A 15,691-nucleotide genomic window follows, 5' to 3' on the forward strand; every position below is an offset into this window, starting at 1 on the left:
GGAGCACTATTTTTTTAAAGGTGAACTGCTGGCATAGTCTCCCATCAGGATTGGGTATTGAAATTTCCACATATCGGGTAACAGCAGCATCTGTTTTGGAAGCAATCAGTTTTATTCCAGATAGGCTACAGATTTTAATGGCAGTTGGGGAGGAAGGACAGTAATTATCACTTGCTTCAGATCCGGAAGGAAGGACAATAATTACTTGCTTCACTTTTCAGGAGCACAATGAAATTTTGCAATGAACAAAGGTGACCAAACAACTCGTAAGTGGCAGAATGAAATGTGCATCTCTCTTTCCAGATAATTGCAATCAGTTTTGTATTTACAAGATGCCAGTTGCTATGGAATTGGGGCTACCAAACTACCAGAAAGGATTACATGCTTGAGTTTCTCAATCTCCTGACCAAGTACAAGAGCTGAGATTTTAACATCAAAATTGGATGTTATGAGAATACAGTAAAGCTGATAAGATTCACTTTCTAATCTATTAAAATACCAGCAATCAAAACAACAATTGATGCCTGCAGTTGGAATTTGTAGTCAAAGATTTTTTGTTTGTTAATTAGAGTTAAGGTATAAGTTAACTGGTTTTCTGTGCTGTATTTTTTTTAAATCTTATGCAGGATATAACATCTGAACACAAACTAGCAGAAAACAGTGGCTCTTATTATGCATATCTCACAGTTATAGGGCTAGCTGCACATCTGTCCCGCTTTTGGTATCATCTGAAGGGATGCGCTGAGGCAGGGCTCTTGCCCTTACCTGTCTTGGGGTGGAATCTCGCAATCCTTCAACTCTTAGCATGGGACCTGAGTATGCTACTCCTTGTGTGTGTATACACCAACCACTTAGCAGCCTGCAGACCAGACTGGATTTGAGCATCTGCACTTCTTTCCTTCAGAAACCTGTGATCGGTGTTGAAGTGACTAACAGCCTTCCTTTAAACAAAGCAGTTTTATTTAGTAGTTTGGAGTAAAGCGTTAGAGGATTTCAAAGCAACAGCATGCATGTATATTTAGTCTCCTCTAATCTTACACTTCAGTACAAGCTAAATTGGATGAAGAAAAGGAGTACTTGTGGCACCTTAGAGACTAACAAATTTCTTTGAGCATTTTCTAATACATGCATCCAATGAAGTGAGCTGTAGCTCACGAAAGCTTATGCTCAAAGAAATTTGTTAGTCTCTAAGGTGCCACAAGTACTCCTTTTCTTTTTGCGGATACAGACTAACACGGCTGCTACTCTGTAACTTGGATGAGCTTTCCTCTTAAATTATAGCGATAGACCTGAACCAACTCCCTAGTGCCTGAGGTAGGATTGCCATCTCTGAGACACAGAAGAACCAGCCCCAGGCCACTCGCGCTGCCAACAAAAAGGGTGCTAGTGCCGCCTACAGCTAATTATGACTAAAATGTTTGAGAACCATTTTACACAAAAAAAAGCCTTACAGTATGTGTATGTTTGTTACCATTTTTCTTAGCTTAGCCTAAGACAGTGTTGCAGTCTGAATTATGGAGGTGTGCTCAAACGTGTCTCCTCCCAAGTATGGGGGGGGAAAAAAACCATCATATTAAATCTTTTAATTAGCCAGACAGAACGAAAACTGTTCAGGTAGCAGCCCTAATTTGAGGTGTCAGTCTAGTTTTTCCTGTTAGCTCTGGGCTAACTACACCTCTGGCTCTCCTTGAGTGCACCCTCTCTCAGGCCTCGGAGCTGTCACCTCTCTGAGTGGGATCATGCAATTCTGCTCTCAGACCAAGTTGTGGGCTGCAGTACTCTGTGCATGGAAATGTGATTACCTCAGCCAGGCCTGATTAAGACACTATACATGCAGTGCTGGTCCTTCCGGGGGCTGTGACCAGTGGTTAATACAGTGTCCAGACAGCCTTCTTAAAGCAAAGTCTTATTTTAGAACCAAAACATTTCAGAGAGAACCAATCTTAAAACAATAAACAGACTGTTTGTTTGCCTGTCTTTTCCTAAGGCAAGCATTCCCTGGGACCAGGAAGGGCCCGGCTGCTTTCAGACACTCCAGCCAGTCCTGTCTCTCTTCCATCCCAGCCTGGTCTCCCCAGGAACAGCACCCCCCACTCACACACACTTGCCCATGCTGAAATAGGCCAGACCTCCAGAAAACCCTGGCGTCATGCACCCTGCTTTTACGTCCAATACAGGTATCCATGATAAATATGCCATGGTACTCTGCAAGGACCTGCATAACCCCAGAATAGTATCCTTTCCTGTGAACGCTTGCTTGAAATGGCTGGCATAGGATGGGTACGTGTGTGCCATTGATCACACTTGCATAGATCAGGAACCCCATCCATTCAAACCTCACAATTATTTCAGAAATTTGTCCAGCTTTGAGAACCTTGGAAGACAGCACAGCACTAATTGCTTTGCAAACTTCCATGGCCACTGTGCTAATCATGGATTTGCCTGCCATGAGCTGATTACCAACAGATTGGTAACAGTCTGGAGTTGCAAGCTTCCACAGTGCTATGCAACATGCTTCTGGAGTGGATATGAGCGCTCTCCTCAGGTGTTCTGCTACTCAGACCTAAGATAAATTCCTCCCACAGCTCCAGGTGGATCCTGGCTTTCCACACAAAAGTTCTGGACCCACTGTTTATCATCCCATGTTTCCAGCACAACGTGGTTCCACCAGTGTGTGCTCGTGGTCCTTGGTTCAGAAGCAGCGGTCTGCATGGGAAAGATCTGCCATGGAAAAACATCATCAGCTAGGTCCATGCCTCCATCTCCCCATGGTCCCCTTCTGTTTGTTTGTAATCCCCTGCCTCTATCTTCTCCAGGCGAAAAGCAGCCTCTGAAACACACACCACTGTCTCTTGGCAGCAACTTCTGCAGAGGCATGAAAAAGCTTCTGCATAAAAAACAGCAGCTGTCGGTTATTAGAGTGAGCAGGATCTGTATCTTCTGCATATCACACAGTACCATGGGGTCTGCCAGGAAATGGATTTCCTGGCCCCAGACTATTTCCTCCCACAATCCTTAGAATGGGCAGACAAGTTGCCTCTCAGCACCCTGTGAACATGAGCATAGGGCGACACGGTGAGTTGTTGCTATGAATCTTGGGACTATGTGCCCAGATAGCTGTATTGCTTATCACCTTCAAATACAGTGGCAGTGTTTTTATTTTGACAATGTGGTTGTGCTGCAGTGGGTGAGGCTACTGCATATATTGACTAACCTGCAATTGCTTAACCAATGGTTAGCATGCAGTGATGACTTAGGTGTGTAGGCTCTGCCACCCAGTCCGCCCCTCTAGTGTGATATATCCATTCTGTTACATAGTACAGAACAAGCTTTGGCAGTCTTCATTATAAAAAAGTACTCCATTTTTGGCACAACATACATGTGTTTCTTCAAGAAGTCCTGCTTTAAAGTGTGCAAATGTGAACAGTTATTTCACTCCCTAATTCAGAGTTCCTTAAAATAAAATTAAAATTTACAGTTTTTCTAATAGCAATTGAATTATTAAAAGAGAAGGAATGTTCATCAAAATTTATGCTTTCCTTTCAGAAATAACAGTTGAGTTTATGATCCCTCATAACAAAGTCTTTTGTTTTTGCTGATCCTAGCCAAAAGCAGAAGGAAGGTTATCAACATTCACATTATGTGACAGATGATTGGCCAAAGTTGTTCAGGAACTTGAACGCTTTTGTGGCAGTAGATTGGTGCTGTGTTGTGAAGGATGCTTTGCACAATTTGTTTGTGCAGGAGCTGGTGGTAATAGGCTGACATTAAGCTATTTTTCTATCTGATAAATGCTAAGATTCAGGGAGCAGCCAATTGCCGAATGAGTTGGATTTGACAGGGAACCCTTCAGCAAAATCTGGGTAATCTTGATAATTGTATTTAGTTACAGCACAAAATTAAGGTTTTTGGGTCCCATGCTTAATGTTCTTGGTTTGCTGCTGCTTTTATAACTGCTGTTTTTGCATAATTGCTCATTTTTAATGTGTTGGGAACAGAATAGTGTTTCTTTGCTGCCAGTATGAACATAGGGCAAGCATTTTGCCCCATTGAAATACCTGACTGGAGGCTAATAATTGATGATTTTAGTTTTTGGAATTAATTTTTGTATTTTGATTTTCAGATATATTTTTCGTTTTGCATTTTTGTTGTTTTTCATCTTTGCCTTCTGCTTTGTTGTTTTATGCTTTTGCTTGTCTATTTTGTCAAAGTTAATTGTTGGTGATGACACATGCATGTGAAAGGATTACATGCTTGTGTCTTCAATCTTCTTTCCCAAGTTCAAGAATTGAAATTTTCAATAGCAAGTCTTGTAAGGTGTGTGTGTGTGTTACACTTTGACTATTGATAATATTGATGCAGCTCACCCTTTGGCCATAAAATGGACAAGTAATTTCCTAGTGAGACAGGTTTTATATGATCCAAATTCTTACATAGTACAGGATCTCTACCGTTCTTAACAACTGTCCCCACCAAGTCTCCCTCCCTCCTCCCAAAACCCATAAACAAACCAACCAACAAAAAAATCTAGCATATAGCTTGGGTTTAGTTTACATTTTTTTCATCTAGCCTTCTGAATTTGGCCAGCATGTTACCTTATGTATACATAGGAGTCAGCACTCTGGTCCTAAAAGTATATTTGCATAGATCAGGGATCGGCAACATTTGGCACGCAGCCCACCAGGGTTAGCCCCCTGGCGGGCCGGGCTGGTTTGTTTACCTGCTGTGCCGGCAGGTTTGTCCAATCGCGGCTCTCACTGATTGTGGTTCATCATTCCAGGCCAATGGGGGCTGCGGGAAGCAGCGGCCAGCACATTCCTAGGCCCGCACCACTTCCCACAGCCCCCATTGGCCTGGAGCGGCGAACTGCGGCCAGTGGGAACCGCGATCGGCCGAACCTGAGGATGCGGCAGGTAAACAAACTGGCCCAGCCCGTCAGGGGGCTTATCCTGGTGGGCTGTGTGCCAAAGGTTGCTGATCCCTGGCATAGACTAAGAATGATGTATTTGAAATCCTAATGCTCCAGACTAGTTTAATCCGGGTTTTTGTCTATTGTCTGTTTAATCCCTGTCACCTTTTTCAATTTGAGTATATTTTTTTTTAAAAATCGACTGTTAGCTCTTTAGAAGTCTTTATCCCAGCAGAGGGCCACTGGAGTTAGTCAGATGAGGCTATTGTTGGATAACGTGACACCTTGTTGTGATTATTTGTTATCTCCATGTTCACTATGCACACATGACTAGGGTTTATATTTCTTAAAATACAGTTTTAATACTGGATTAGAAGTACAGTAGGAAGTGTTTCTATTGCTAACCATGGCTGTCAGCAGTGAGTCCTTCTGAAAGGATATTGAAAATGGTTTAATTTTTCTGCATTATTTTCCAGTTAGAACCTGTATGAAGGCATCTGGCCTTACAGGTGGAGAGATGCAAATTATAGTACCCCAATATACATATCTTTAAGTCTCTCTAAAATAACTTTTTGGTAACATGCAGCACCGTGGTTTTTAACCTTTTTCATTTATGAATCCCTAAAAAATTTGGAATGGAGGTGTAGACCCCTTTGGAAATCATAGACATAGTCTATGGACTATGGTTAAAATCACTGTTGTATGATAACAACAACCATTTGCAGATCCCTTAGATGAAGTCTGCGGACCCCAGGTTGAAAACCATTGATATAACATATATGGACTAACTTGATGGTGTCAGATGGTATAACCGTTTTTATCAGCATTTGTTTGGGATGACTTATGATCCATGTGGCCATCCCAAACTCAGGTCAATAAAACCTTGATGTCATGCCATACCAAATTTGGTTGAACAATTAGGAACTGAAGTACAGAATTTGACCAGTACTATAAATCATTGTACCCATTGTAGGCCTGGCTTGACATAAGAAACTTGCTCATTTCTTAGTGGGCATGATTGAGAAGGTGAATGGAAGATTAAGTTGTAAATAGGGGCTTTGCAAGCAGTATGCTGGAGTCAGGATGTCTGTGCTAGTTAAGATAACCAGCAACACCCAGATGTTAGGGACAATGGAGAAGATAAACCTGCAATGTAAAGATCAGGTTCCATATGGACAGAGTATGCTGTACAAGGATTGGTTCCTGCAAAGTAACCAATCCGATCTGAAAATGTGTAATGTAATGTATATAAAGAAAACTGTTTTCTGTGTAACTTTGGATGTGTGGTATGCCCTATACCCACCCCCTACACTTGAATCTGATCAAACCAGCATAGCTTTGCTGTATGCCAAATAAAGGAACCTGAGTGACAAAATCTGGAGTCAAATTGAGTATTTTGAATCCCGGAGAACTGGCTGAAGTGTTCTCCCAGAAATGGACATGCTGTTCTGGATAAGCCAAGTGGTAAAGGTCTCAGAGAGAATCCCAACACCCATCTTTGTGGTTTACCCTTATAATTGATGAGAGCTGGTGAAACTGTTCTAGATAGCCATTGTGAATTTAGCCCCTTTTTTGGTTTAGTGAATCATTTTCAAACTAATTCTGATTTTCTCTCGATGTAGTTGTTGTTTATAAGTATTCATTGAACTGTGTGGACAAATAACTTTCAGCCTGTGGGATTGATTGTAGACTGCGGTTGACTTATTTGCACTGTGTGGTTTGTAAGTTAAGTCATGTAATATTGTTTCTCTTCCTTCACTGCATGTCTGAAATTTTTTAAATAGGAAAATATCAAATATTAAATAGCACGAATCTGTAAATATTTGTTGAATAATCATTCATGATAAGAAAAAAATGAAACTACAGCAATTCAGGAACATTTTCATGAGTATTTGGTGGGTTGTGTAAGTGTGAATATCTGGATTAATCCCACCTGTGTGAACAGGAACACTCTATTAAGACTTTTATGTTTCTTGCTCTTTCTGTTAGCTGCAATCATGACAGCAAATTTCTGTCCATAGGGGCTTTAAGCTTGCTAGAGTTTCACCCAGATGCAACAAACTAGGGATTTTAAAAACCTCAGGCGTTCAGGATGTAACAACAACAGTGTGTGTCATGGTTGGGAATAGGATTGTACTTGACTTTAATTTTGTGATGGGGCATGTGAAAAATTAAAGGCCAAAATTAGCTGTGGAGTAAGCAGGTGAAGCTCCAGTAAAGACAGTAGAACCTACTGACAATAGGGCTGAATTTGGCCCTGAATCTTGGTATTGCAAGATCAGGTGGACAGCAAGCATGTCAGAACTGGGTTCTGAGACCAGACAGTCATTTCTAAGTACAGGAATTCTTAAAACCCTACAAACTAATAAATCTACAGCCTAATAAACTTTCACAGGAACACTCTTTTTATGGAGCATTTCACAAGTAAATTCAAAGCAAGTCCTGTATCTTTGGCACCACACCAATGTACCTAACAATCCCCCCGAAGAAGTGCTCTGTGTAAGCTTGTCTTTCTCCACAGAGAAGTTGGTCCAATAAAAAATATTGCCTCACCCACCTTGTCTCTCTAATATCCTGGAACCAACATGGCTACTACAACACTGCATATAATAATCCAACATTTTGTTAAATGAGAGAAACTTTGTAGGGCCAGCCTTATTTAAGCTGAGGCAACTTTGCCTTTAGAATCATAAAAGATTAGGGTTGGAAGAGACCTCAGGAGGTCATCTAGTCCAACCCCCTGCTCAAAGCAGGACTATCCCCAACTATTCATCACAGCCAGGGCTTTGTCAAGCTTAAAAACCTCTAAGGATGGAGATTACACCACCTCCCTAGGTAACCCCTTCCAGTGCTTCACCACTCTCCTAGTGAAATAGTTTTTCCTAATATCCAACCTAGACCTCCCCCACTGCAACTTGAGACCATTGCTCCTTGTTCCATCATCTGCCACCAAATCCCCCCTCATTCTTCTCTTCTGCAGACTAAATAAGCCCAGTTCCCTCAGCCTCTCCTCATAAGTCATGTGCCCCAGCCCCCTAATCATTTTTGTTGCCCCCCACTGGACACTCTCCAATATATCCATATCCTTTCTGTAGTGAGGGATCCAAAACTGGATGCAATACTCCAGGTGTGGCCTCACCTGTGCTGAAGAAAGTGGAATAATCACTTCCCTCGTTCTACTGGCAATGCTCCTACTAATGTAGACCACACCTTCATGTTCCTCTATTCTCCCATCTTTTTTATTACTTTTCCCTCTTCTTTCCTCTACCTTTCTGTAACTGTTTCTTCTCCATCTCTTGGTTAGTATCTTTTCAGTTGTCTGTTCCTTCCTTTGTCTCAACACTTCTGTTTAGTAACCTCTTTCCTCCCACCTGCTCCTGCCATCCATCCCGTTTTACTCTATCACGCATGTGAGATGGATTAGAAAATTAGCTGAAAAAGTAACTCAGATCTTGAGCGCAAGAGGGAGAGGATGCCAGATGGGGTTAGTGTTGCGCTGTGCTTCATCACTGCATAGCAGCAACACTCCTCTCTCTCTCTCTCATCGGAAAATGCATCCGATGAAGTGAGCTGTAGCTCACGAAAGCTTATGCTCTAATAAATTTGTTAGTCTCTAAGGTGCCACAAGTACTCCTTTTCTTTTTGCGAATACAGACTAACACGGCTGCTACTCTGACTCCTCTCTCTCTCTCTCTCACACCTATCCTACAAGACTTCTCTTGTTTGTGCTGGAGCTAGGAATGCAGAAATGCCAGCTGAATTGACAATGATGTCACATCGATAATATATTTTTTTGGTGAGATGAGGTGTTAAACATCTCATCAGTGCTGTGCTCCAGTTTGGGATTCTGCTATTTCTGATTTCAACAGCACATTGCCAAAAAGTCCTGGATATATAAATATAAATCAGCAAATTGAAGGTGGCAGAGAATTTTCTTTTCCAACACAGAAAAGAAAACATGTACAATCAGGCATGGATAGAACTCAGGAAGTTGAATGGTGTGAGTGATTTAGAAAGTCTCTCTACTGGTTTCATGAGGCTATTAGGAAAATAGTCAAAGATGCTAATAGACTGGAGAACATGAAAACATCAGCAAGTATATTTCCCCTCTTCCCATGCTACAATATGCAAATATTTAGCCTGTAAATGAAAACAAAATAAAATCCCACTTACTCCTTGGCAAACCTACCTCTTTGTGTTGTTCAAATGCAGACACTCTGGACATGAGTATTTTACTAACATGCCTTTTATAGCACAGTAACACTTTGGTGCAGAGTCTGCTGTTGATCCACATTTTGGGTGATACAAGTAACCCTTACTTCTTTGAGTCTCAGTCACACCTCTCTTTGCTCTATAGACTGCAGGTCAGTCTAGAGCATTTCATGAGTACTCTTGAAGAGAAACAGGGAACTGTGCCAAATCATTTCTTCATCCCGTTGTACTTCTGCTAACCAGATCACTTCTTCTGTGGCAGAACCTGCAGCGGGAGGGTCTAGCAGTGAAGGGAAGTTCAGTGAGTTAATAGTTGTAGTCTTATTAAAGTTATATTGTCTATTAGAGATAACCAAGTATCATGGTTTCCATACCGGTGGAACTACTATTGTCATTTGTTTCTCTCAACAGTATCTTTGAGTGTAAATTTAGTAAATACATACACAAACTAAACACACATTTTACCACCCTATATTATCATATGGATACAGGGAAATTGAAATTACACGTATGCTAATTTTTAAAAATAAATAATCCAAAAATACATTCCAAGTGTGATTGGTTTAGCATATCCATTGACTTGACTGTGCACTGCTGCTCTTGGTAGTCAGTGTACAAAGGGTAAAATCCTTATTGTTATTTTCAGCTAATGGAGCTACTCATTTTAGCTCAAGTAACGAGGACTTTTGTTTCTGAAACCAGAAGTCCTAGGTTCTATTCCTAATGCTGCCACCTTTAGATGGTAACTGTTGGCACAGTTCAGGGCAACTGCACCTGTATTCCCCCTTGTGGTCCGCCACAGGTGCCCACTCCAGGCTCCCAACTCTTCAGCTGTCACATCTGTCTCCCTTCTTATTGGGGTTTTTTGAGCAGTCATTTCCCCTGATGTTTCCTACCCTGCTGCCATTCATCCAGTTTAGTGGAATTTTTTCACTTTTGTTTTAATGCATTTGTTTGTTTATGTTGCTATATCCTTAATAGAGACTAACTTGCATTGATTTCAGGTAGGGTTGGGCAAGAATTCAACAACAGGAAAAGCCATATCAGGAGGAGCAGCTGCTCTGCCCTGAAGGTTTTTTCACTCGTGATCGAAATCTATAGTCACAGGTGAGTGTATTTATTTCCAAACGACCTGGGAAAATCAAAGTATTCCTTTACCTGAGAAATAGTTGCTTTTGAAATAAGCAATAAAGTAATTACTGCCTTGGGATCCAAAATCTTCCTGATCCAAGTTTCATTCAAGAGGGATTCTTTGAAAGAGAAGGAAGTTACATGAAGATAATCCTTCAGTTGACATTTAGAGAACGTTGCCAAGTGGGATACTACAGAGGTCAGTAGTGGCATTTATGCCTGTTTATTAACAGTGTAAATTTGAACAATTTGTTGTTGACTCTGAAAGGGGGGAGAATGGCAAATACAAAGGAGGACAGAGTCAAACTGCAAAATGCTTTTTATGTCCAAAAAGAGGAGATTCTAGTAGTAATAGATGTACAGTTGGATACCTAGAGGGAGGAAGTGGGGCAGTTAAGAGGAAAGGAGTCAGCTGGAGAGAGAATTAGTAAATATTTGTAATGCCATATTGACAAACCAATGTTGTTCTCTGGTGTGTGTAATATGTAAATAAAATGTATGCGTGTAATTTATAATAGTATATGAATCTCATGCAGGGAAGTAATATGCCTTAGTATATGAATTCAGTGTCTTAACTATCACATTAAAAAAACTAGAAGTAAAAGAACCCAACAATAATTGCATACGGATTTGGAGGGTAAGATGTCAGGAACGATAAAACGATCTGTATGTGTGTGTGTGTGTAACCTTGGTGTTGGGGGCGGGGGGGAAATACTGTCAAGGAACAGGGAACTCACAGGTGGTGTTGCAGAGGGATATAATCATGATCTATGAATACCATTAGGTTGACAATTTCAATACAGAATGTTTCTATTTCACAGAACAATAGGACAAGAAGCAAATTAACTGAAGATAAAGACAGAAAAGTTGAGGTAAACTTTTACTCTGTGTGTGTGTGTGTGTGTGTGTGCGTGTGCGTGCGCGCGTGCACCTAATTGTGGGTTCAATCTTGTTTTTATAGATACAGTCCTATTTTGGTGGGGATGGGGGGTGCGAGGGTGCACTACCCTGAGAAAATTTGAGATTTAATGGGTAAAACATGCATCTCACTGCATGCTGGGTTACTTTTATTGGCTGGTACATATGAGTGGCAAGCCTGGGCCCTGCATTGGGGTGTCTTGCACCTCAAAGGCACATGGCAGAATCACTTCATGTGCTTTGGAGAGCACAGGGACACAATTGTGCCTGGCTGTTGGGCAGGGTGAAGATGAGCTTTTCGCAGCTTCCCTTCCCCATGTTTGCATGTTCACAGAGCATTTACATCTAGCGCGATCTGACTTGTAATTTTTCATTGTGATGCTGTTTTCATAGCTGCCTCATAGCTGGGATGACTGACTGACTATATTGCATCCGAATTGTTCTGTGAGAAAACAGTCCATTCATTTTTGTTGTTATGGTTATTACTTCACTTTTTTGCATTGCTTCATTTCATGTTGGCACTATGGTATTAAACTTTATGGCCACACTAGTCTTGGCAACAGAAAAGTAGTGCTGGTTGGGAAATGTGTTTTTCCCATGAAAATTTCTTGATGAAAATGGATTTTTGGAGGCTTTTATTTAAAATATGACAATTTTTCAGTTTTTGACCAACAAAAATGAACAATTCTTTCTGTTTTCAATTTTTTGATGAAAACAGAATTTTTTCCCCCAAAACCTTCCATTTAGTCAAAAAGTCATTTTTTTTTAATAGCAAAAAACTTTGGTGAAAAATTTTCAGTCAGCTTTCTGTAAGAAAGAAAGGCCGGTAGGCTCCATGCTGTGAAATTGAGCCTGGCACAAATGCTTGTGAAACACACAAACACAAAAATTCTGCGGTATATGTGTTTGGGCCTGATGACAAAACAGTGTGTCATGGCACACAGGTTGGGAAACACTGATTTAACTAATGTCATTAGGGGAGATGGTTGTGTTTGTGAAGAGTTCAGTCACAGAAATCCCCTTGGGACTGTCACCTGATGTGCTGAAATTACCTCTGAGCCCGTTTTCCCTGCCAGCTTGGAACTTCCAGAACCCTGTCTTGTTGAGCCAGACATGCTAGCCTGCTACAACACAGACCAGGGGCTGGTCCATGCCCCCAAAGCTACAAAGCTGAAAACAGCTCAGCAAGTTACCTGCCTCCAGCACTCAGACCCTCAGTTCCCAACCATGGATCCAACCTCCAAAAAAATCCATTTTACTCTGTATAAAGCTTATACGGGTAAATTCATAAATTGTTCGCTCTCTATATCACTGATAGAGAGATATGCACAGTTGTTTGTTCCCCCAGATATTAATCACTTACTCTGGGTTTATTAATAAACAGTGATTTTATTAAGTATAAAAAGTAGGATTTAAATGGTTTCAAGTAATAACAGACAGAAAAAAGTAAGTAACCCAACAAAATAAAGCAAAAACACGCAAGTCTAATACATTAAGAAACTGATTACAGGTAATATCTCATCCTCAGAGATGTTCCAATAAGCTTCTTTCACAGACTAGACTCCTTCCTTTTCTGGGCCCAATCCTTTCCTCTGGTACAGTCTTTGTTAGATCCAGCAGACATCTCAGGTGGTAAGCAGGGATTTTCTCATGACTGGCAGCCCCCTTTATCCTGCTCCACCCCCTTTTATAGCTTTGGCACAAGGCGGGAATCTTCTGACTGTGCTTGTCCCCCGCCTCATCAATGGAAAAGTACAAGGATTAAGATGGATTCCAGTATCGTGTGACATGGTCACATGTCATTGTAAGACCCCTAGTCTCCATTCTTCCTGGGTTGGCCCACACATACACAGGAAGGTTTGTAGGTAAATAAGCCACTTACAACCAATTGTCCTAGTCAATGGGAGCCATCAACATTCTAAACCACTACTAATGGCCCACACTTTGCATAATTACAATAGGACCTCAGAGTTGTAGTTCATATTTCTAGCTTCAGATACAAGAATGATACATGCATACAAATAGGAGGAATATATTTAGTAGGTTATAACCTTTGTTATGATACAAGAGACCTTTTGCATAAAGCATATTCCAGTTACATCATATTCACACTCATAAGCTTATTTCCATAAAACATATGAAGTGCAGCATCACAGTGTTATGCTGACAGAAAAACTCCTTCTATTGGCATACGCTACACGAGGGGATCTGCCAGTATAGCTATGCTGGCTAAGCGTTTATAGTGTAGACATGGCTTTTTAACCACCATTTTTAAGAACCCAGTATCTTAAGCACAAAACTATCCTTCCTTGAGGTCTCACGTGACATTGTACTACAAAATCCTTTCTCCCCTCATTTTATCCTTCCAATCATTTGTCTCTAAATTTAAAAAGTCTGGGCTAGTATTGGGGAAATTGAATGGTGAAATATCTGGATTTTCCTCCTCTGCTCCCAATGACAACTCAGAAAAGTGTTGAGCAAGACTTTTCCACCTCTCAGGTTGTCCTGCTGCTGCTGGCAATATGAAACAAACCATTTTCAGGGCCTTGTTTCATGCCTCATCATTCATGTGACTGCTGACTGCACAGAAAATGTAAATAGCTAACTGCTAAGTATAGATAACATAAATGATTACACATTTTTAATCTCTGAAATTGCTGACAGTTTTACTGGGTCAGCATAGGAAAGATGACACCAACCCAGTCCTTGGGTTCATCTGCTGGATTTGTGTTCTTTAATTAGTCCTTATTAGCTGAATAGTATCACATATCCTCTTTGTGCCCTATAGTTTGGTTTGAATATTCTGGCTTTTTGACTGTGTTAAAAATGCAGTGTTCTTTAAATTGTGCATGTTCCGAAAATTACTTAATTATCTTTCACAGACTATTGTTCAATTGGACAGAAACTTAACATATCAGCTGTTGCATTGTTGTTCAAGATTTCAATCTGAAGTTAAAATTGAGGCTCTGTGTGTGAGTGTGTGTGTGTGTGAGAGAGAGAGATATGGAAAAAGCACATTTAGAGGGCTGTGGTTAATAGTAGATTCTTTGTATATATCTAATACATACTGCAGCCACAAATTTTGCTACAACAATGATTTTTAAAGACATAAAATATTTAAAATTCAGAAATACTATTTTAAGAGAACTCTTGGAAAGAGATTTTTAATTATACAGTTTCTTTTTTACATCAGAATTCATGTTTTGACATCATTTGGCTTTTAGTTCCTAACCAGAAATACTTCTTGCCTCCTCAAAGCAATGGTAACTTCAAGATGTTTCAATATGCAAAGGATTTTGATGATACATGTTGGCCACCTCTACCCTGAAAGTGGCTGAGGCATGATTTCAAGAGACTAAAATGTCAATATAATTATGTATAATGCCTTCATAAAAAGTGAACCAGATGTTGTTATATTCATGAAAGTATGTTAGAGTTCACTGGTTTCTTTGGAATGTTAACGTTCCTGATCATTCACCTCAGGCGTGATCCATATGAAGGATTTAGTAAATAATGTCTGTGGCATGCTGTACAAAACACAGAGGAAGACTTAAAAGGGGAGACTTTCAAAAACGCAAATAACTTTCAATGATCGTTAGGCACCTAATTGCCGTTTGTGCTTTTGAGAATCTCCCGCATAGTTCCTGCCCATAGATCTTACAATCGAAGACTAGGCATGTTAAATGTGAAACCCTTTGGAAAATGAGATGTGTGGAGACCTCTGGGGGTATGTCTACACAGCCTACTGCAGTGAGCCTCCCAGTCGGGGTTGACAGATTGGGCTTGTGCTAGTGGCTTTAACGCCCACCCCTCTCCATAGGCTTCAGAGCCCAAGTACAACCTGCACCAGAACATCTACACAACTATTTTTAGTGTGGTAGCATGAGCCCGAGTCTGTTGACCCAGGCTGGGAGATTTGCTTCCATGGGATGTGTAGATGTACCCTACAAGACTACCACAGCTAGGGGGACCAGACAGCAAGTTTGAAAAATTGGGACGGGGTGGGGGGTAATAGGAGCCTATATAAGAAAAAGACCCAAAAATCAGGACTGTCCCTATAAAATCAGGGCATCTGGTCACCCTAACCACACCCCAGGTAGCAGAGCTGGGGATCAGCTTGTCACTACTGGAAGGCAAGGAAGTCCAGGAAGGTTTTATCAGCTGAAGCAAAAAGTCAGGGTGTTTGTCGCAGTGGGATGGGAGCATTGAGTCTCCACCTTTTATTATGAAGGGAGAAGATCATAGTAGGCCAGTGGGTGCGGGAGGTTTGAAATACCTTCTAGAAGAGTGTAGTGTACAGGAATTGGGAAGTATCCTTTTAGTTTGTGAGACCTTTAGTGGCATTCACTGTCCTCTGTTTCAGAAGTCGCTGGAACCCTGCCGAACAGTTTCCCTGACACTTCCCACCCTATTTTCAGTTGCTTATAACTTTGCCAAACTTCAACTATTCGGGCTGAAATTTTCCATACTGAATGTTTGCTTCAGGCTGAACTTTGTTGGAAAATTTCAGCCAAAACAGTT

General features: G+C 40.9%; 1 protein-coding gene across 4 annotated transcripts in view; it reads left to right on the forward strand.

Moving 5' to 3' along the window:
- The first annotated feature begins 3,146 nt into the window (after window positions 1-3,146).
- LOC119862421 (regucalcin-like) overlaps window positions 3,147-15,691 on the forward strand; it is a 30,488-nt gene continuing 17,943 nt past the window's right edge. Inside the window, exons 1-2 of one of the 4 annotated variants that reach the window (XM_038419135.2) lie at window positions 3,147-3,863; window positions 11,074-11,124. The gene's annotated coding sequence lies outside the window, so the exon portion shown is untranslated. Of the gene's footprint in view, window positions 3,864-10,127; window positions 10,229-11,073; window positions 11,125-15,691 lie in introns of those variants that run through there. The other 3 variants (XM_043495682.1, XM_043495722.1, XM_043495649.1) reach the window with 3 other exon arrangements.

The sequence above is a fragment of the Dermochelys coriacea genome, chromosome 1, assembly GCF_009764565.3.
Source record: "Dermochelys coriacea isolate rDerCor1 chromosome 1, rDerCor1.pri.v4, whole genome shotgun sequence".
NCBI classification, from domain to species: Eukaryota; Metazoa; Chordata; order Testudines; family Dermochelyidae; genus Dermochelys; species Dermochelys coriacea.